General features: G+C 39.1%; 2 protein-coding genes across 6 annotated transcripts in view; one reads left to right on the top strand and one right to left on the bottom strand.

Annotated features, from left to right (window-relative positions):
• GABPB1 (GA binding protein transcription factor subunit beta 1) overlaps nucleotides 1-6,545 on the bottom strand; it is a 64,181-nt gene extending 57,636 nt beyond the window's left edge. For all 5 annotated transcript variants that reach the window (XM_063088700.1, XM_063088701.1, XM_063088702.1 and 2 more), the window contains exon 1: nucleotides 6,462-6,545. The gene's annotated coding sequence lies outside the window, so the exon portion shown is untranslated. The remainder of the gene's footprint in view (nucleotides 1-6,461) is intronic.
• A 465-nt stretch (nucleotides 6,546-7,010) lies between these two features.
• USP8 (ubiquitin specific peptidase 8) overlaps nucleotides 7,011-21,011 on the top strand; it is a 91,153-nt gene continuing 77,152 nt past the window's right edge. Inside the window, exon 1 of the mRNA XM_063091243.1 lies at nucleotides 7,011-7,056. The gene's annotated coding sequence lies outside the window, so the exon portion shown is untranslated. The remainder of the gene's footprint in view (nucleotides 7,057-21,011) is intronic.

The following is a 21,011-nucleotide window of genomic DNA, read 5'->3' as shown; positions in this document are numbered from 1 at the left end:
GTATCATGGTGGCCTCCACCCACCTCCTTTAAAGAATCACTTAGTGGGCCAGCCCCGTGGCTCACTCGGGAGAGTGTGGTGCTGGGAGCGAAGCAGCACTGGGAGTGCCAAGGCCGCGGGTTCGGATCCTATACAGGGATGACCAGTGCGCTCACTGGCTGAGCGCAGTGTGGGCGACACCTAGCCAAGGGTTGCAATCCCCTTACCGGTCACAAAAAAATAAAATAAAATAATTTTAAAAATTTAAAAAAAGAATCACTATAGTAAACCATCATAGTATAAGTATCTTGTCCCTCAAGTGTAATGGTACAGCAACAACCTAACTGGGTTAAAGAACTCTCAAGCATCTTCAAAAAAAGATTCTATATTATGTAATAGAATCACAGTATCAGTGGGTTTAGCATATTTTTTAATCAAAGAAGATAGAAGTAGACATTTTATGTTATTTTCATTTTAATTTTTTAATTTACCATGCATGATAAAGCTATATAATACCATGAAAAGATGTATGTTTTAATATTTAAGTAAAACAGGACTCAAAATTGAGTAAATATTCTGCTGGTTCTTTATCTGCCTTTCCAAAATCCAAAAAGCTCTGAAACCCAAAATAACTCACATGGTAGTAAAACCTCATCTCAACTTACATGAAGCTAATTTATAGTCTTTATTCCACTTAGTGTCAACATTCATACATTCTGCTGCGGAAATAATGATGTTTGAAGAGTACTGCACTGGACTGTTGGAAGGTTACACAACATTATTACCTTGTCTATATCCAAAAAATTCTTAATTCCAAAACCTATTAGACCACAAGAGTTTTGAATGTGATAACATAATGACAATTGCTAACATTTACTGAGCTATTAACTATGTGTCAGGCACTCTTCTAATCATCCGATATGTACTAACTCACTTAATCTTCCCAACCACCGTGAGGCAGGTGTTATAATAATACCCACTTTACAAAGGAGGAAACAGGCACAGATGGATTAAGTAAACTGCCTAAATTCACACAGAGAGTGATCAACCAGGATGAATACAACATTTAAAATTTTACATGTAAGATTAAAAAAACACAACAAAATAGAGAGATGACTTTGGTACAGTGGTAGGAAGGATATTTTTCTGTATTCAATTAACATGTTACTTCTAGAATGGTAAGAAATTAAACTGAAAAAATACAAAACACTTCATGCACCCACAAATTCATTTATGTGCAATTCCCAAATCAACTTGCACAAGCTGCATAGTATAAAATACAAATTCCTCAGGTTACACTAATATATTTTATTGAAAATAACATCTTAATATCTTTAATTACAAGTAATTCACAATAATTCAAATTCATTGTAGAAGTTAGAAAATTTGGATAGGCAAAAATAAAATAATCAGCTATAAAACTACACTTGGAAATAACCACTTAACAATTTGTTACACATTCTTCCAGATGTCAATATATTTTTGGTTTTTTTACCAAAATGGAATTGTGCTTTTAAATCACTTACATATAGCAAGACATCTTTTTATCTTACGTTCTTCTAACAACATCATTTTAATGATTCAGTAAACAGTACCCCACTGTAGGGATGTATCCTAACAATCACTATAAAAAATATTTATGTTGTTTACAATTTTACAGCATAGTGATCATGAGTCAAACTGGTTGGATTCAAGTCCTGGCTCTATCCCTTACTAACTCAGCTACCTTGGCAGGCTAAAACTGTACCACTAAAATCACAAGTGTCACAGTGTAAGTCAGCTACCCCATTTCTCTATGCCTCAATTTTCTCTTCTTAAAAATGGGGATAATACCCACTTCATATGATTACTGTCAGGGATAAATGTGTTAATACACAGCTTTTATTATCAACAGTGCCGCAACTGCTAAATCTTTGCACATATCTTTATGACATCAAGATAAATTCCCTTAAATGGGAATTTCCACATTAGAAGGTATGTCCATTTTAAGACTTTTGAGTTTGCCAAATTACAGCTTGGTTTAAAGCCTTTCATTAAATAGCCTTCTCACTTAATACTCATCTCTCTTTATCCAAGAAGGTGAAAACTATGATCCAGTTCAGCTAACTATCTTGTTTCACTCAATTAGCTTTTGCTCTTCTGCTATGTACCTGCAAATCTAAACATATTTCATAAAACCACAATTTGTAAGAACCTTGAGGACACCTAGCCCAAATCCTCCTTTAGTACGTCAATTCCTCTACTCTAGAATTCCCAACTTGGACACTGTCAGTGAACACGGGCATCCAAAACAACACATTCTATTTTTATAGTTTTGAGAAAATTTCTCTTGGAAGATACTTAAAATCTGCCTCTTTCTATCTTCTACCCATTGATCCTAGCTTTTTTCTGGTCAGAGCAAACCTGATCCTTCCATGCGACACACCTCCAAACATTTAAAGGTGGCTATCTATCATTTCTTAGAGGAGCTTCTTCCTTTTAGGTCAAACATTCCGTTTTTTTCAACATTTCCTCTTTTCACTTTCCCCATGATCAATGATCAAGATCCTCTGGATATGCTCTATAGTTCAGTGATTTTTAAACTTGGATATCTATCACGTTGGGAACTTGAGAAAAACAGAAGCCTAGGTCCTATCCTACTTAAGCCGTGTGTGTGTGTGTGTGTGTGTGTGTGTGTGTGTGTGTGTGTGTGTGTGTGTGTGTGTGTGTGTGTGTGTGTGTGTGTGTGTGTGTGTGTGTGTGTGTGTGTGTGTGTGTGTGTGTGTGTGTGTGTGTGTGTGTGTGTGTGTGTGTGTGTGTGTGTGTGTGTGTGTTTTTATTATCTTTCCAGGTATGCAAGGGTCCCACTTATAACATGATAGTATACTACCTAATAACCTGACACAATACCCCAGGTATAATACAACCAGTACAGAGTAAAGTGGAATGCCTTGCTCTTTCTATATGCTGTTCTATCAACTTAGAAATTATTTACCATTTTAAAATTATACAGTAAAAAAACAAAAAGAAAAACAGAAGAAAAAACAAATTAAAAAAATAGAAATAAAAATTATACCGTAATGTTGGTTCATATTAAATGTACAATCGGTTAAAATGATCAACTCTCTTCCACATTCTCTATTTGTGCATTAGTATCTGGGGCCCTAACTGCCTGCCTTTACACTTATTTCTATTAAAAGGTAAGAGAACTAGGGCTAAGAGTTTTAGATTTCTTTCTAAATGCATCAATGGCCCAATGGCTTTATCTTTAGTGAAGAAATCACTTCAAGCTTAAGTCTCTAAACTTATGTCATGGACATACTCCACCCAAATAAAGGTACTCTAGCCCACCAACAGTTGAACTGACAGCTGATTGCACCAAAGTATCTCCTCTGTGCAGAGCACTGTAGTGTCAACATTTTGAGGAAACCCACAGGCCCTAATCTGATCCTAGTACTAGGTTTATCTTCTAGAGAGCATGATGGAACAAACATCTTCAGAAAAGTTAATAATAATACTAATTACAGTTGTCCCGAGGTAGACACATGAGTGCTACAGAAACGTTAGGATTACTGGTTGGAAAGCCATGGGGGCTGAGGAATGATACTTATTAGAAAACTAATTTGCCCTAAGCTTCAAGATTTTGTTTGTTTTTTTTTAATGTTAGCTAAGTGAGAGAGAGGATCTAGAGCCATCAGTGAGTTCATCTGTACTCAGGCTATTTGCAAAAGGAGAATGGAAGAGAGCTGTAGGAGCCCTCAAAAATGGATTCATTCAAGTGGTGAGAATTCATTTGAAGAGATTTCAATGTCGAAGGGATACATTTTGAAAGTACATATGCTCCTATTTTGTTTTTCGTAAAACAAAATAGGAGCATTTGCTCAGAGTACATTATGTGCATTGTATGTAAATGTAAATAATTTTTAAAATACTTTAATAAAAAATAAAGAAACTTTTAATAAAATTAATTCATGATTCAAAATCTCATGTAATAATTTCTGAATTCCTCATAACATGTTTGCTTTACTTGTTACTACTTCTAACTTACAAGGTATTCAAGACCGGGGTGGGAGAGTCCATGCTACTGGAGATGCGGCCCATTAGAAAGAAACTAAAAATGCCAGAGGGTAAAAACAACTAAAATCAAGTAAAATTAACCAAGATCCAATCTATTTTCATGTGAAAAACAAACATTAAAAATACACCTGGCATTTTCTAACAATTACAAGAAGAATGCCAGATGCTTCCTGTTGATGGAACAGTAGAGAACTACAAACTGACAGATTCAGACTAGAGTTCACAGAAACAACTGGAAACAAACTTAGCTTCCTTTCAAAACTATTAAACTAAGGCAAATATAGCCTTAAATTTGTACACACTGCAATAGTATAATCGTTCCCTAACCTAGAAAACCCAGATTAATTCAGAGACAGAATTCTAAGGGTACATATATGCAAATTATTCGTTACACGGAAGATTTTACCGCAGGATTATTTTTAAATCTGGAGATCCTACAGTGTTTTGAAAGTGTCCTATCTACAAATATTACATCACACAAAACTTCACAAGCACATCTAACGTGGAATTCACATCTTACAGTGTACATCATTAAAAATATGTAAACTAAAAATTAAGTTGAATCGCTTAGAACGTTTCAAAATGTTACTGAGTCTCCAAGTTCACATGCAGATTATGCAATCTATATCTGTGATATTGTTTATGCACCTAAATACCAATTCTTAAAAAGTCAGAGCCCAAGAAAAAGGTGTAGGAATCAACTTTTCTATCCATGTTTTTTAAATGTGTCTTGTATAATATCCTGATTTGATTTGTATGGTGAAAGCAGGATAGAAATGACATATTTCTCTTTTAAATAATAATAACTGTAGTAACTGTAGAGCTAAAAAGAAAAAAAAAAAAAAAAGCATGAGTGTACAGGAGTTTTCCAGAGGTTACATGGTGTGATACCACAACAGACTGAATGCAGAAGAGCAGATTTAAGAATCTAGCTGTATTCTGTTAAACCAGACATTAAAGATTTGCAGAAATGCAAAACAATGTCACATTTGCCTAACATGTCATTTACATTAACAAATAATGGATTGTTTTTGAAAAATTAATAAATACTTAAAAAGAGAGAAAAATTGAGAAAGATAAAACCGTCCTTAGTTTCCTTAAACTCAAAGTCTGAGCCTCAAAGTGGAAGTGCCAAGGAGGATGGCTATACGTCAGTGAGAAATTTAAACCCAGCTGGCTAGGTCTTTACGCGAAATGAACTCTGCAAAAAATAATTTCCAACCGCTAACTTCTAAACAATAAATTTGGATACATCTTTAATTGTGGATGGCAAATTACTTTACAAGGACCGTTTACGGACTACACCAAAGCTCTTTCCAGATAAAAAGTGTACTTCTCAGAAAGTAACTTGCCTGAATCGAGACAGAAAACCAGTGTCCGGCGAGAGGACTTAAAATATTTCCACATTATCAAGCCCCTTCAGAAGTACTGAGGTCTCTGCCCCTCCTTTGAACAGATGTCTGCTCGCCACAGTCCAAGCAGGTTTAAAGCAAGAGTATGTGTACTGAAAACAGCTTAAAGTGGGAAAACACACACAAAGCATGCCTATACCATTCCTTTGGTTTCAGTTTTCACCCTTGAGGCTAGGCACGCTGATTCAACAATGTTGGAGAGCTTCAACGAAACACACTAAACACAATAACTAAGTGTGTCCAGGCAGAGATGACCTGGCAATATTTTCAACTTCTTTCCCGATGCCGTGCACCCGCAGGTCCTGCCAGCGATGTCTCTGGGGCAGAAGTCCTGACCGAGCATTCAGAACGGCAGCCTTCGTCCCCTCAGGACTCGAGTCCCCACAGCCGAGGCTGTGGTCGCGGCGGCCCCACGCGGGACAAGCTCGGCTCTCCAGTTAACCCTGTCCGAGCCGGCCGTCCCCACCGCGGCCCGAGCGCCTCCGGCCCCGCAGCACAGCGCGCCCTGGGCCGGCCGCCCTTTCCCCGCTCTGGAGAGCCCGGCGGGGCCGTCAGGCCGCCCAGACAAAGGGGCCGGCAGCGGCGGGGCCGGGCCGGGCCGCGTCTGCCTCCCTCCCCTTCTCACCACCGGCCTCTCGTGGCCCGCAGAGCCCTCGCCGCCCCGGAGCCGCCGCTCGGGACCGGCCGGGTGGGAAGTCGCACGGAGGCCGCGGCGCGCCGGGGCCGAGGAGGGGGCGGCGGCCTCCACCATGTTCTGCCCGCCCCTCCCAGAAGCGGGGTGCCCAGCGGACAAAGCGCGGCGGCGGCGCGGGCGCCCAGGCCGAACCCGCCGAACCCGCCGACCCCCGCGGAATAAGCGGGTCCAGGAGCCCCGGAAACCCGGCGCCTTAATGCAATAAACAGGAAATCGCGGGGATGATCTGGGTTCCGGGGGAAGTGGAATTATTTTTTACCAGCGAAGAGATCAACTTCCACATCCGGTGGTAACAGGGCCCTACACAGACCCGCACTGACCTGGAAAAGCTTCGGGAGCGGCGACGGGGGAGCAGCAGGAGGTGGTGCGGAGACCCGAGGCCCCTCGTACCCGGCCGGGCTGACGCGGCCCCGCTACACACAAAGCGCTGCAGCTGCACGGGGCGCTATTTTCCGAAAATGCCGCGTCTGGTCGGCGCCCAAAATCCCCACCGAAAAGTCCTCCGTGCTGCGCGCGGAGGGACACATGGTACGCGAGTGAGTCAAAGCTCCCAGCATCCCTCCCAGACCCGGCCCTCGTCAGCCCCTCGCCCGAGGCTTTTCCGCCCCGCCTTCTTAAGCGGATCCCACTCCCACCCACTCCCCGACCCCATTCGGGCTGGAGAAAGGGGAAGGAGGGTCTGTATTTTTTTTTTTTTTTAACGGAGGGGAGGAAAATTTGCCATTTCTAGCGCTTCAGCTACACAAAGAAAGCGGCGGAATGATCCGTTCTCGGAGACCGCAAGTCCCGGCTCGCGTGGCGCCTGCGCGGCAGCGGGGGTGGAAGCTGCGGCCGGCCATGTGCGCGGCAGAGCGGCCGGGCCGCCGCCGAGCCTTCCCGCCTGTTTCTGTGGTGGGTAGGAGTTCGGAGACTAATGTGAGTCTGCTAACCTTCGTATCTCTCCGACATGACCGTTGAAAGACGTAGCCTGTGGTGTCTTTGGAGTTTAAGCTTGCCAACGGAGCCGCCTAGCAGAATCCTGGAAGACGGAAGCGCAGCCAAGAGGCTAAAAGTTACCTTAAAGTGGCCCTAGATTTAACTAAGCAGACCGGAACGGGAGTCGCTGTTGAGGTACCAGGGGAAGAACGAGGGAAGTTCCTTCTTCACTTCGTGTAAACTGGGCAATGAGGTTTATGACGAAGATGTACATATGTCTGTAGCTTTTTTTTTTTTTTTTTTTTAACATTCTCATGATGCTTCATACGTAGTAGAACCCAGTGACTGCTTACTGAGTTCTCTGGGATTACTGTCACCTAAGGGGTAGAGACCTGTTTTTCCGTGGCTGGAATGTCAAGATTTTTGTTGTGTATTTTGTTAAAGTAGCAATAGGTTATTTGGAGATGGTGATTTGCAAAGTAAAGCCATATGACTTTAATTTACATATGATTTGCTAAGGAACTCACCACACTGCTATGCTTTTATCAGGGAGCGTGCGAGTGGCTTTCCCAACCTACTAACCGTGCGACTTTTGGCATCCTGTATCTAGGAGTTGGGTATACGTGAAACAGCACCAATAGTTTAATTCAGGGTAGCTGACAAGCTTAAATGAAATCCATATTGCCCACTGATTTTGTGTGGCCTTAGATAAGAAATCTTTTCTCTCTGCTTTTTATAATATTGATGAAGTAAAGATTTGCAGTCTTTGCGCAATTTATTAAAACATTGTGACTAAAATAGAAGAAAAGTAGCATAGGAGCCATAATCTATGGTTTTTTTGATTTAATATTTTCATTGCTTCAATTGATAAAACTGTCAAAATTTTTATGTCATGCTTTTCTTTAACATTGATTTTAAGTAAACGTTCAGCTAGTGATTGCCACAGAATCCTTGTCACCATTGGCCTTATGCTGTAGAATGTAGACAAGTAAGTAGGCATCAGTAGTATGATTAGGGTAAACTGCTGGATACTGTGGAATCTCATAGAGGAGCAACCCTTTACTAACCTAGGAGGAAGGAATGGAATGGGACTGGAGACGCAATTACCTTTTTTAAGGGAATTGGGTAAGGACTTCCATGCAGAGGAAGCAATAAATGCAAAGGTTAGGAGGCAAATTGTTGGGTGAAGAAGACATTTTTCTTTCAGGAGTGCCTAGAGATGTTCCTTTAGAGGTCTAGACATGAAGGCGTTGAATGAATGCCTTGTGCAGAAATTAGCTTCTGAGAGTCAGGAGAAAGCCATTGAAAGACTTTTAAGGAGAAGTGCCATAAAACTGAATTTGCGTTCTAGACAGATAACTAGTATGCAAAAATCTGAAGCAAGGAAAACAGTAATCTGTGAGACAATAATGACTTGGACTGAGGTAGTGGCAAATAGGAGTAAAGAAAATGACCAAAGTGGTTATTGAGAGTTTGAAGATTTGGTTGACTGGATATGGGTATGACCGAGAGGGGGATGTCAAGGTGTGTCAGTGGAACAACTGGGTGCATGGTAATGTTTTCACAGAGATTAGAAACAAGGGAAGAGGAATATATGTAAGGGAAGAAAGAAGGTTCTTTTTTCACTATGTAGAATTTGAAGTGCCTGTGAGCCAACCAAGCAGATAAGTCTAGTCTGCAGTTAGATATTCATTCAACAGTTGTTGGAAGAGCACCCACTCTGTGCCCTAGCACTATTCTACACTGGCATAGATAAAGCAGCAGCAAGACAAACAGGCTTTCAATGAAGGGAAACAGACCATAAACAGGTTCAACAAATGAAGAGGAAAAATTATGTCCCATAATAAATTCATGAAGAAAGTAAGAGGGTGATTGGATAAAGCATGTCTCTGGAGGAGAGTAGACTAAATTTTGGTCGTTGGTCAGAGATGGCCTCACTGAGAAAGTATTCTCTGAGCTAAGACCTGACTGGGAAGAAGTTAAGGGCGGGAAGTATGTGAGACCAAAAGGAATAGCAAGGTAAAGGCCATAAGGTGATAAGAAGTTTGTTGTGTTTAGGGAACTGCAAGGAGGCCAGTGTGGCTGAAGTCTAGTGAGTGAGCAAAGGAAGGAATGGTAGGAGATGAGGGCTGCAGCCCTCCTTGGTAAGAAGATTACGTGCACTGGAACCATTGAAGGGCTTTAAGAATGTAATAGTATGGACTGAGATAGTAGCAGTACAGATGGAGAAAGCAGATGGATCCAATATCTGGTTTGTGGTTAGACCTGAACGTGTCTTGTTCATGAATCAAGCATGAGTGAGGGAAAGGGAGGAATCAATAGTGATTCCTAGGTTTTGGGCATGGTTGTCTAGGCCAGTGCTGTCTGATAGAAATATAACAAAAAGCACATGTAGTTTTATAGTAGCCACATTAAAAAAAGTGAAAAGAAACAGGTGAAATTATGATAATGTCTTTTCTTTAATCCAATATATCCAAATATTATTTCACATGATCAATATTAAAAAGTATGAAATTTTAAGTTTTACATTCTTTTTCTCATTACCAAGAATTTGAAATCTTGTGTGTATTTTATATTTACAGCATATCTCAGTACTTGATTTCATAAAATTTACAGTTGAAAAAATAGATTGGCATACCCAAGTTGTTCCAAACATACTTAAAAGTTTTGCAGTAAGTGAATCATATGTCTGTTTTTTAAACTTTAAATTAAAGTTAACGATTGAAAATTTAATTCCTGGGGCTGACTATTAGCTTAGTTGGTTACCATAGTGCTGGTAACACCAAGGGTTTGATGATCCCTGTACCAGCCAGCCACCAAAAAAAAAAAATTCAATTCCTGAATTAACCACATTTCACTTGCCAGTTTAATTATATTGGGCAGTGAAGTCTAGTGAAATAGAGAATAGTGGAAAATCAAACTTAAAAAGTTGCTTGCAACCACCCTGGAAGGGCTTGGATGCCAGGTTGGAATTTTACCCTAGAGAAAAGGGAACAAACAGGATCATTTTTGATCTAGGGAATGACAACGTTGTGCTTAAGGCTAGAAAGTGGCCACTAGGTGGCCAGCTGGTGACTCAGAACCAAGAGCAACCCTTCAATTGCTTTGACTTCAGCTCTGATTCAGAATTTTTATTTTTATTAATGCTTTAGAGCAGATCTACCAAAGTCTGGTCCATGGGCCAGTCAGTGCCAGTCGGCAGACCCTTTGTTACTAGGATTTGCAAAAATGACAAGGTATTTACACAGAGTGAGAGTAAGAATTTAGAAACTTATAGCAATTTAACAGACTAATTTCATGTCTGTGGATCTAATAAAAATTTGAGGCTTGTATTGTATGTGTTTACTTTTTTATTTCTCTTTTATAATAGGTTTTATCATGTATTATAAAAGTATCTATGATCTTTCACCACAGATAATTTTTGAAGCACTGCTCTAGAGTCACTCTGACAAAGGGAGTCAGAGGACCAAATTCTCAGAAGACTTGTCTGAATCTACATGCCTCCTTTTTACTTTATAGTGAAAACTATCATGGCTAAGAGAGGACTGGACATCTGCTCATTTTCTCCCTCCATATAGACATGGAAGTCTACATGGAAATAATCAAATTTATAGTAGCTATCATTTATTAAATGTGCCAGCCACTGTGCAAAGCCTGTTACAGATATTGTCTCATTTAATCCTCACAACAATTCTATAAATAGGTATTATTAGCCCCGTTTTTCCAGTGAGGAAACTGAGGCTTAAGTAGGGCTGGCCAATTAGCTCACTTGGTTAGAGGTGCTTATAACACCAAGGTCAAGGGTTCAGATCCCTGTAACTGCCAGCTGCCAAAAATAAGTAAATAATAAAATAAAACAGGTTAAATAATTTGGCTAAAGTAACCAAACTCGTAAATGTTAGAAGCAGGATTCCAGTATAGGTCTCTCATTCCAAAGCAGTATTCCTAATCGCTTTTTTTTTTACCTATTATATGTGTAGTATCTAGCAAATGTGTTGTTTTGGAGAGAATGCATGAAGTTGACTACATTACTTCCCAGAGGGTTCATTAGTGAATTTGAGGCCAGAGTAAAGGAAATTAGTGGTATTCTGATAGCATCAGGCAAATGCGTTCATTTCTACAATAGATATACAAGGGTACTTCAAAATGTTCATGGAAGGATTCATATCTTTCAGTTCTCTTTTTCCACAAAAAAAATTTTTTTTGACTGGTAAGGGGATCGCAACCGTTGGCACGGTGTGGTCTGCACCACGCTCAGCCAGTGAGCACACCGGCCATCCCTATATAAGATCTGAACCTGCGGCCTTGGCACTACCAGCGCCGCACTCTCCCGAGTAAGCCACGGGGCCAGCCCTTTCCCACAAATTTTTTGAAGTATCCCCACATGTCTTCTTTTCTCCTATCTAGAATTTATAAAAACTCCCACAAATGAAAAAACAAAAAGATAACCCAGTAACAGAATGAGAAAGGTTTAAAGTCACTTCACAAAAGAGGGTATCTAGATGGCCAGTAGAGTACTCAACTTCTTTAATCATTAGGGAAATGTTACTGTTGAACATGCAACAGAATGGCTAAAAAAGAAAACCCAGAAAATGCCAAATGTTGGTCAAGAGTTGGAGCAACTGAAACTATACACAGCTGGTGGAAATGTGTATTGGTATGACCACTTTGGAAAATTCGAAGATCAAAAAACAGGCAAAACCAAATTAGATGTAGGGATACCTGTTTAGGCAGTAAAACCTAAAAGAAATAGTTCCCTTGGCAGTGGTCAGGGACAAGTAGTGCTTGGGAGGGAACAAGGGGTGCTTCTGTGGTGCTGGTAGTGTTCTGTTTCTTGACCAGAGTGGGGTTACACAAGTGTTCAGTCTATTTAGGTGTAGGGGTTTTTGCGGGGGAGAGGGTACTTTTCAGTGTGTATTATATATTTCATGGTTAAAATTTTTTTTGCTGGAGTTCTTTCTAATACGTTAGGAAAAAAATCTCTCCTGGGCAATGCCAGATGCACACCACCAACTATACTGCCCTGGCTGCGCCAATCTTTCTGTAAGCATATTGCAAATGTGAAAGATAAGGTAGGCCTGAATTCTAGGAGTGCCAATGAAGGAGAAGAGAGACATGCAGAAGATGCCACAGAACCTGAGGAGGTGCATGGTAAGATGAGAGCATAGCAGTTGGTGTGACAAGCCACAAGTTAAGTCTTAACTGGTTTTTTTTTGTTTTGTTTTGTTTTTTTTGTTTTTTTTTTTTTTGTCTTTTTCGTGACCGGCACTCAGCCAGTGAGTACACCGGCCATTCCTATATAGTATCCGAACCCGCGGCAGGAGCATCGCCGCGCTCCCAGCGCCGCACTCTCACGAGTGCGCCACGGGCTCGGCCCTTAACTGGTTTTTAATCTAGGCTCTAACCACTCTTGAGGCATGTGATCTGGACGTGTCTCCTAAGTTGCCTTAATATCATTTTTCTCATGGGGGGGGTGTGTAAAAACAACAGTTTTTAGTTTGTAACCCTTTGCAAGCTATTTAAATGCCACATAAAATTTTTATTGATGTGTAATCAGTGTAATGGAAAGGAATGAGGAATAATTGAGATTTCAAGCCTGAGTGATGGAAATAATAGTAATAGCATGAGTGAAATGAGAAAACCAACAGGAAGAGGAGCAGATTTGGGGAAAGATAACAAATTCTATTTTATATGTGTTGAGTTTAATATGATGCCAGAATATCAAAGTGGAATTGTTAAATAGACACAGAAGCTAAGGTTTGGTACTCTGAAAAAAGGTCAGAATTGGTGATAGAAAATTTAAGTTATTCATGTACGGGTATAATTAAAGCCATGGGAATGAGTGAGATCATTGGGAGAGAATATAGAAAAGTAAACTACCAAAGGAGGTAAAGGAGGAAAGGAAATCAGCTTTTATTGAGCATTTATTAAATTGTGTGTCAGCTGCTCTGGATTTGCGACCTCATTTATTCCTCTCAGCTGGCCAGTTAGCTCAATTGGTTAGAGCATGGTGTTATAACACCAAGTTCAAGGGTTCAGATCTCCAGACCAGCCAGTTGCCAAAAATATATATATGTATTTTTTAAATTTTATATATATATTCCTCTCAAATACATACATATATTCCTCTCAAATTCAGGATAGCCAATTTTAGCCTCATCTGATAGACAGTAAGATAAAGAACCAGCATTTAAAACCAGCTTGACTCCAGTTTATACTGTGCACTATATCATTCCTGGAGAGCCGAGTGTCTGTTACAGAAGACCGTGAGGAGAATCTCAGTCAAGGAAAGACAATCCCTGGAAAAAAGACCACTGAGTTTTTGTGTTTTGTGACCAAGGGGTTCCTGGAACATAGGCAGCAGTACTTGTACTCTTCTTTGTTGTGTTTCTATGAGTGTGGGTAATCCAGATGCACATTTTTATTCTAAACCTCTAGCCGTAAGGAAAAAAAAATCAAGATAACTGTAAAAATTAGTATAATGAAAATAAAACCAGTTATTAAATTCTAGCTAGATATTCTTGCCAGCCAAGTGCTTTGAATCTGAAGCCTTGAAGGAGAAGAGATACAGGAATAACTTTCTCACAGTGTGATTCAGTGTCGTTTACTGCTCTGTTTGTGTACTTCCTAGAACCATCTTGAGTGTCATCGCGGTGGTATGAATCCTTCACATTGGGAAACACTGGAATGTTATGTAATTGTGTGCTCTGTGTTTCCAGTGCAGTTTTAGTCACCTGAAATTCTAAGGGAAGAGATCAGAATGGTTTTTCCAGTCAAGGTCATTAAAACTTGGAATAAAAGATAATTGCTGGTCATTAACACATGCCTTTTGAAAAGCAGCAGTATCTCAATTTAGAGTAATCCAGTGTAATTGATGAGAAGACTTTTCCATTCTAGGTTTATTAAAATCATTTACTTTTAAAATAGCACTTATAACATTAAAGAAAATTAAAAGAAAAATGCTCCATCATAATCAATTCCTGGTTCTTTCCTACACGTTTTTAGATTTACAGATGAATTATGCCTGGATTTTTGGCATACAGACTGCTGAAGAATTTTTGATTGATTGGGGGAGCTTGGCACCTTCTATCTCTGTTTGTTTGTCTACCCTCTCTGAGTTCTAGAAAAGACCCCCGATAAACAAGTGAAATTCCTTGGCAAAATCATCAATCTCAGAATCCCCCAGAGGCACCAAGAACTTTGACTTACAGGAATTGGTTAGACACAGCCACTTCATTCAGTTTTATATTTTGCATCCCAGAGTTAAGGTTGCATTTGGGCGACCTAAACCCATATGTGTTACTCTGTTTTAATACAGCAGGCATTTAATAATTGTTGGTTGGTTAGAGCTTGTAGCTAATTTTTAAAAATTATTTGAACAGATAAATTTTTAAGAATATCACCACCGTCTTCTGTCTGTCCATTTCCCACCTACAAAGTAACCTCTACTTTTTTTTTGTCTTGTGTATTCTTCCATAGTTTTTTTCATGCCTATACATGTAAGTAAGAATATTGTTATTTTTCCCCATTTTCATGCAAAAGGGAAGGTATTACACATACTCTTCTGCACTTTGCACTTAAAATATATTAGGCTTTTCCATATTGATGCATAAAAGGCACTACTTTTCTTACCCCTGCAAATAATTTATCCAGACATTACCCAATTAATGGATATTAAGATTCTAATCTTTCATATTCTAATTAGTGTTTGATGAACGTCCTTGTATGCACATGTTCTTATTTTGTGTATTTAAGTATGTCTCATCTCATTTCCCAGAAGTAGAACTGCTCTGCAAAAGGGAATATATGTATTTTTAATTCGCCCTCCATGTACCAAATTTCTCCACAGCATTGCTGATAGTCTTACCAGATTTTTGGATTTTTACCTGCCAGCTTTTGAAGGGCAGATTATTTCAAGTCCAACTTAATATTCTTAGGACCAATAACAAAATCATTTGGTTAAATTGCAGGAAATGGGGTTCAGTTAACAGGATATGTTTAGGACAGAAAATCTTTGCTGCAGCTCTAGCAGCTATAACACAACTAGAGAGTAGAACAGTGGTTACCAGAGACTAGGGAGGGGAGAAAGGAAGGAAAAACAGTGAGAGGTTGGCCAACAGGTACATAATTACAATAAGCGGAATAAGTTCTTGTGTTCTATTGTATAGTAGGGTGACTATAGTTAACAGTTAAGGGGACGACGCCGTGGCTCACTCAGGGGAGTGCAGCACTGGGAGTGCAGCAGCGCACCCACCATGGGTTCGGATCCTATTATAGGGATGGCCGGTGCGCTCACTGGCTGAGCGCGGTGCAGACAACACCAAGCCAAGGGTTGCGATCCCCTTACCGGTCACAAAAACAAAAACCAAACTAACAGTTAAGTTTTTTATATTACATAATAGCTAGAGGAGAGGCTGTTGAATGTTTTCGACCAAAGGAAATTATAAGTGCAAGAGGCAATGGTTATATTGACTACCCTGACCCAATCATTAACATAAAACATACATGTATCAAAATATCATATTGTACCTCATAAGCATGTACAATTTCAGTTTGTCTTTTTAAATAAATAAATAATAAATAAGCATGGTTACTTATGCAGTCAAAGCAGCCAGCAAACCTGGAAAGGGGCCAGGAATTACTACAAACAGCACCACCTGCACCCTTTTTTTTTTTTTTTTTTGCCCCCGGCGAATCTGCAAGCTTAGCAGGATCTAAAAAGATCCTTCAGCCTTTGCTTGAATTGCAGAGAATCAACCTGATAAGTGGAAGGAAATTACTAACTTCATGAAAAATTCTCCTCGTATGATAAGAGCTGAAAATGATTTCTAGTTAATCATGCTGAGGTGGCACAAGGAGGCGGAAAGTAGGGATATTGGGCTGTGGATTCTACTTGCATTGAGGATTACGTCAGGGTGTAAAGAAAGATTTCCAGGAATAATATCAGAGTTACTTAGAGCAAGAGTAATTTAGGGGGGAGGAAAAGACTTAGATGTGGCATGCTCATCCTCTGGCTTGCCAAACGTTTTCCTCATTTTAGGTTTGTAGAGCATCTTAATCTTGGGAGCCCAACTGCCTGTGTTTGAATGCCAGCTACATAATACACTAGCTGTGAATCCTTAGGCAAGTCTCTTCAGCTCTCTGTACTTTAGTTCCCTCCTCTGTAAAGTGGGGAATATAATGGAATCTACCTTATATATTTTTTAGAAGATTAAACAAACATATAAAGTGCCTAGAAAATTGCTTGCATGAGAAAAAGGCTCAAACATTACTATATTGCCATTTTCAAGTAAACAGCACTGTCTGGACAACTGGGTTAACAGTGTCTGATGTACACAAATTTATTCAACTATCTACCTCCTTTTAAAGTCATAAGGGATATCTTTGGAGAGAACACGGCTTCTTAATCACTGATTGCCAAATGTTTTTGGACTTTTGATGCCTTATAAGTATTAATGTATTTTAGTATCTCTTTTCTCCAAAAATAAATAAAAATAAATAAAAAACCTAGGCGTTATATCTATTTCTCAAAGTTAATTAGAACTATTTTGATTTTGAGAATATGATACCTGTTGAGACAACTGCTAAATATATGGGGTAATATATAGTCTAGGGTATAGTATCAAAAGAATTTGTTCAGTATACATATCTGAAATGGTAAAATGATTTCATATTCATTTATTTTAAGAAAAAGATACCTGTACCAGCCAGCTGCCAAAAAAACAGAAACAGAAGAGATCCTGTTCACTCTTTTCTATTTCCTCTGCTTTTCTCCTTTCTGGCAAAGTGTTTCTCATTACTGGGTTACCTCACTGCTAACAAAAAGTAGTTAGACAGACACCCAGACATCTCTTCTGTCAGAAAATAGTATCACTGATTAACCCAACTTGGATCAGCCTCAGCTTTATTGTCAAGGTCATAAGTAAATCTGTTACTAAAGTGCTGGAGATAGGCATGTGTTTGCATGTCCTTAATGCTCTCACCTTTTTCCAGCTATTTAGATGTCTTTACTTCTGCCCACTTTATAGTGTACCAACTCAATGCGTGTTATGGACTGAATGTTTGTTTCCTCCCAAAATTCATAAGTTGAAGCCCTAACCCCCAACGCAATGGTATTTGGAAATAGGGCCTTTGGGAGGTAATTAGGGTTAGATGAGGTCATGAAGGTGGGGCCCTCGTGATGGGATTATTAGATTTATAAGAAGAAGAGAGAGCTCTCTCCTCAGAAGCATAGAGGAAAAGCCCTGTGAGGACACAGTGAGGTGACTGTCTACAGGCCAGGAAGAGAGCCCTCACCAAGAACCGAGTTGGCTGGCACCCTGGACTTAACTATGCTCCAAACCTATGAGAAATAAATTTCTGTTATTTAAGCCACTCAGTCTATGGTATTTTGTTAAGGCAGCCCTAACTAAGACAGTATGTCCCTGGTTTTCAACAGATTCATAAAGGTCCATCCAAAAAAGAATTATAACTGTTAGTTAGTAGTGCCCTGTCCTTGAGATTAACTACAGCCAACATATTGTCTGTGTGGTTCCTGCATGGTTTGGCAACAATGACATCTTTAGGCGTGGCAGGTGGTTATTGGGAAATCCTTCAATTTGCTTAATGTCTCCAAATTTTAATTTGTGTCTTGGGAGTCGCTTGGAATTTGGGACCTCTTCTGTCTCAAGTTGAAATCAGGTATGTAAATACAGGTATAAACTCATTCACTTAATGGGCTGTAAGTGGCGTTAAATCTGGCTGTTTGATGATACCAAGAAATGATATTAAATTTGTTTAGCTATTGTGTTTTGCTCTGAGATGGTGTTATGATTAAGTTTCTTTATGTTTTTATTTTCTGAAGGCTAGTCAAGCAAAGTGGTGGGAGTGGAGAAGAAACAAAACTAACTGGTTGTGATCAATTAGTTGTAAACACCACTTCACTAGGATTAAATTTTTAAAACAGTAATCTTTTATTGAGACATTGAATGTTTTTTTAGGCAAGTCAAGTAATTGAAATATTTAAGAGGAAATGATATTGATATCTGGGATTTGTTTCAAAATAATCTAGAATTGGGTCAGGGATGATAATTGAAGCTGGATGATAGTTCTTTATATTCTCTATATTTCTATATATGTTGAAATGTTCTATAATAAAATAATTTTTAAAATAAAGTATGATTGCATATAACTAATAACTACATTATGCTTTCGTTGTCTTACTTTACATTATTCTGTGTGGTTCTGTTACCTGCTGAAATTAATATATAAAGAGTCTTCAAATTAAATGTCTTACCAAGCATGGAAGTTAAAATGCTGGACATCAGTACACATTAAACTTCACTTACCATACATTTATTTAACAGCTACTGAGTGCTTTCATGTAGATTATCTCATTTAATCTCTGCAAGGAAGATGTTATCCCCCATTTTGCAGATGAGAAAATGTAGACACTAAACATGCTGTAGAAAACAAAAATGAGGACTTCGTACCCATGTGGTCTGTCCACCCAAACTCATGTTTTATTTCTACTCTACCATGTTGCTTCTCAGACAAGGATGACTACCCTTTCTCCCACTGTTTTTCTTTTAGGAGTGAAACCCTGGCACAACACATAGAATAAAATTAATATGTGAAAATGTAGATTTCTGGAGTCTTTGTCCTCTCCTTTCCTGTTAAAGAAGCAAGAGTCCAAAGGTAGGAACTAAATGTGTACTGCACCTTAAGGGAACTATGGAACAGTGAACTGACTGAAAGATTCTTCAAGAATTTATTTGACCATTATTCCACCTATTTGTGTCTTACTGTTCAAGATACTGAACTGATTCTCTCATCTCACTTTCAGAAGATTAAGAGCTCAATTCTAAAACAATTACCTCTGTCTTCCTTCCTGTCTGCTTATATCCCCTTGATTAGAAGCCACAACTGCACAGCTGAGGAAATGGAGTAAATGCAAGGTAGAAATATCCTCCAACACTGAGCAGCCAGCCCAGTCATTCAGTCACTGCTTTTGCCTTTCTCTTCCCAAGGACATTCCAAGTTTGCAGTATGGGGAGTTTGGGACAATCCCTATTTATTACCAAGCTGTTTATAACAATAGTGCTTTAAGATTTATGTGTAGAGGGCTGGCTGGTAAGCTCAGTTAGTTAGAGCATGGTGCTGATAACACCAAGGCCCAGGGTTCCATCTGTGTACTGGCTAGCTGCCAAAACAAATCAAACCAAAAAAAATTATATATAGTGTAGCACAGCTTAACAAAAGTCCCACCCTGGAGTATGGGAAAAAGAGATAGACTTTATAAGCTCTTATGGTTAAATCAAGACTAAGATCCAAGAAAGGATCCACCTGTTGAGATCTTATGTGAGATCTGGGTATTTATACTCCCTTATTTCCCTCAAACCCACCCCCACCTCTTCAAAAAGAAAAGGCACCATACTTAGGGAAACCTAGACCAACCAAGCTTAAAGTAATCCCTCGCTGACTAGCCTAAAGAGTTGGTCGTGTAGGATAGACGTGCAGCTACATGGCACAGTTTCCCTGCTCTTGGGTTTCTGCAAATCCAGGCCAGAGAGAGTTAATGACAGAGTTAATAAGAGCAAAGAGCACAAACTTGTTTTATCCACAGAGATATCTTTTGACTAGGCAAGAAAACAGCACCACTGAAGAAGCTAAACCATGTTTGATTCTGACTCAAACTAGAAATCAATGAAGAAAAGTTGATAAAGTCATCCATGTGAAAATCAAAACCATCCGCGTAACAAAAAGGAAAGTCGAGATAGATAACAATGTAAGTCAAAAATAAGGAATATCTATATGTACTGATAGGAAAATTTTTCCTTCTTGATATGAGCTTAATGATAGGAAGGTGAAGAAAGTATATAGTGTGCTACGTTTTAATAAAAGATTACATTTATATATGAGGGGTTAAAAAAGTTTATGCAAAGACTCATCTTAATTCCATTTTTCTATGGACTTTTTGAAGTACCCTCATGTGCACAATATTCTGTTGATGTTCTGTTTTTTAAACCATATAAATTAAATGTTTACCTATTTTTTTTAAAAAAAGGGAGCTTTTCCTATATAAATAGAAAAAAATGTAAAAATTAAAAAGTTGGGAAGGACTTCAAAGTTAATCTTAAACAGTTTCCTTATTTTAAAAGAAAATGAAAAGGGAAAATTTCTACATGAGGTAGCAAAGCTAGTTCATTACAGACTGGAATATAGGTCTCTTGATGAGTGCTGTCTACTCTAGCCCTCCCTGATGTTCCTTTTTACTAATTCACAGATATCTTGTTCAATGATTATTTCATGTGTCTTAATTTCTTTTCATAAATGTTCACATCTTCTGTGTCTTCTATAGCACTTTACATAGTGTTTGGCCCATAACTGCTTTTTCCATTTATTCAACAATTACTGAGTGTTCACTAAGTGACAGGCACACTGCTAGGTTTCATGAATGCAGAGCTGTCAGACTACTGAGAGTGGAGGTACAAGGTTTTAATCCTTGTTCTAAGCATTGAACAAAAAGGCAATAACATCTAATCCATTTACCTACCCAATTTGAAGACATATTTAAATTTCGTAGCTTATTATTCTTAGGGTAGGGCCTAAGCAGTGGGTGACATATGCCTTGCTTTTTACATATAGTTGTTAGATAGACAAGACTACTAATCATCAAGCTTAGTGTTAGGTAAATTGAGAAAATCTTTTGGCCTGCCTGCTGTTAACCACAGATTCCCCTTCTACCTCTGGGATGGGATTACTCTGGGTTTTCAGGGACATTTTAGAGAAAACACTCTACTCTGTCACCCTGTTTCCTATTTCTATCAACAGACTGCCCCATGCCAAACTGTCAGTGTCTTGAAAGCAGGAACCATATCTTTTTTGTATTCCTTGCACCTGCTACAGCACCCAGCACAATGATAAACTGAACACAACATATGTCCTGCACACACTTCTCTTAAGATCCAAATGTG

Source organism: Cynocephalus volans, chromosome 3 (assembly GCF_027409185.1).
Source record: "Cynocephalus volans isolate mCynVol1 chromosome 3, mCynVol1.pri, whole genome shotgun sequence".
NCBI lineage: Eukaryota > Metazoa > Chordata > Mammalia > Dermoptera > Cynocephalidae > Cynocephalus > Cynocephalus volans.
This window is presented reverse-complemented; position numbering and strand designations above follow the sequence as displayed.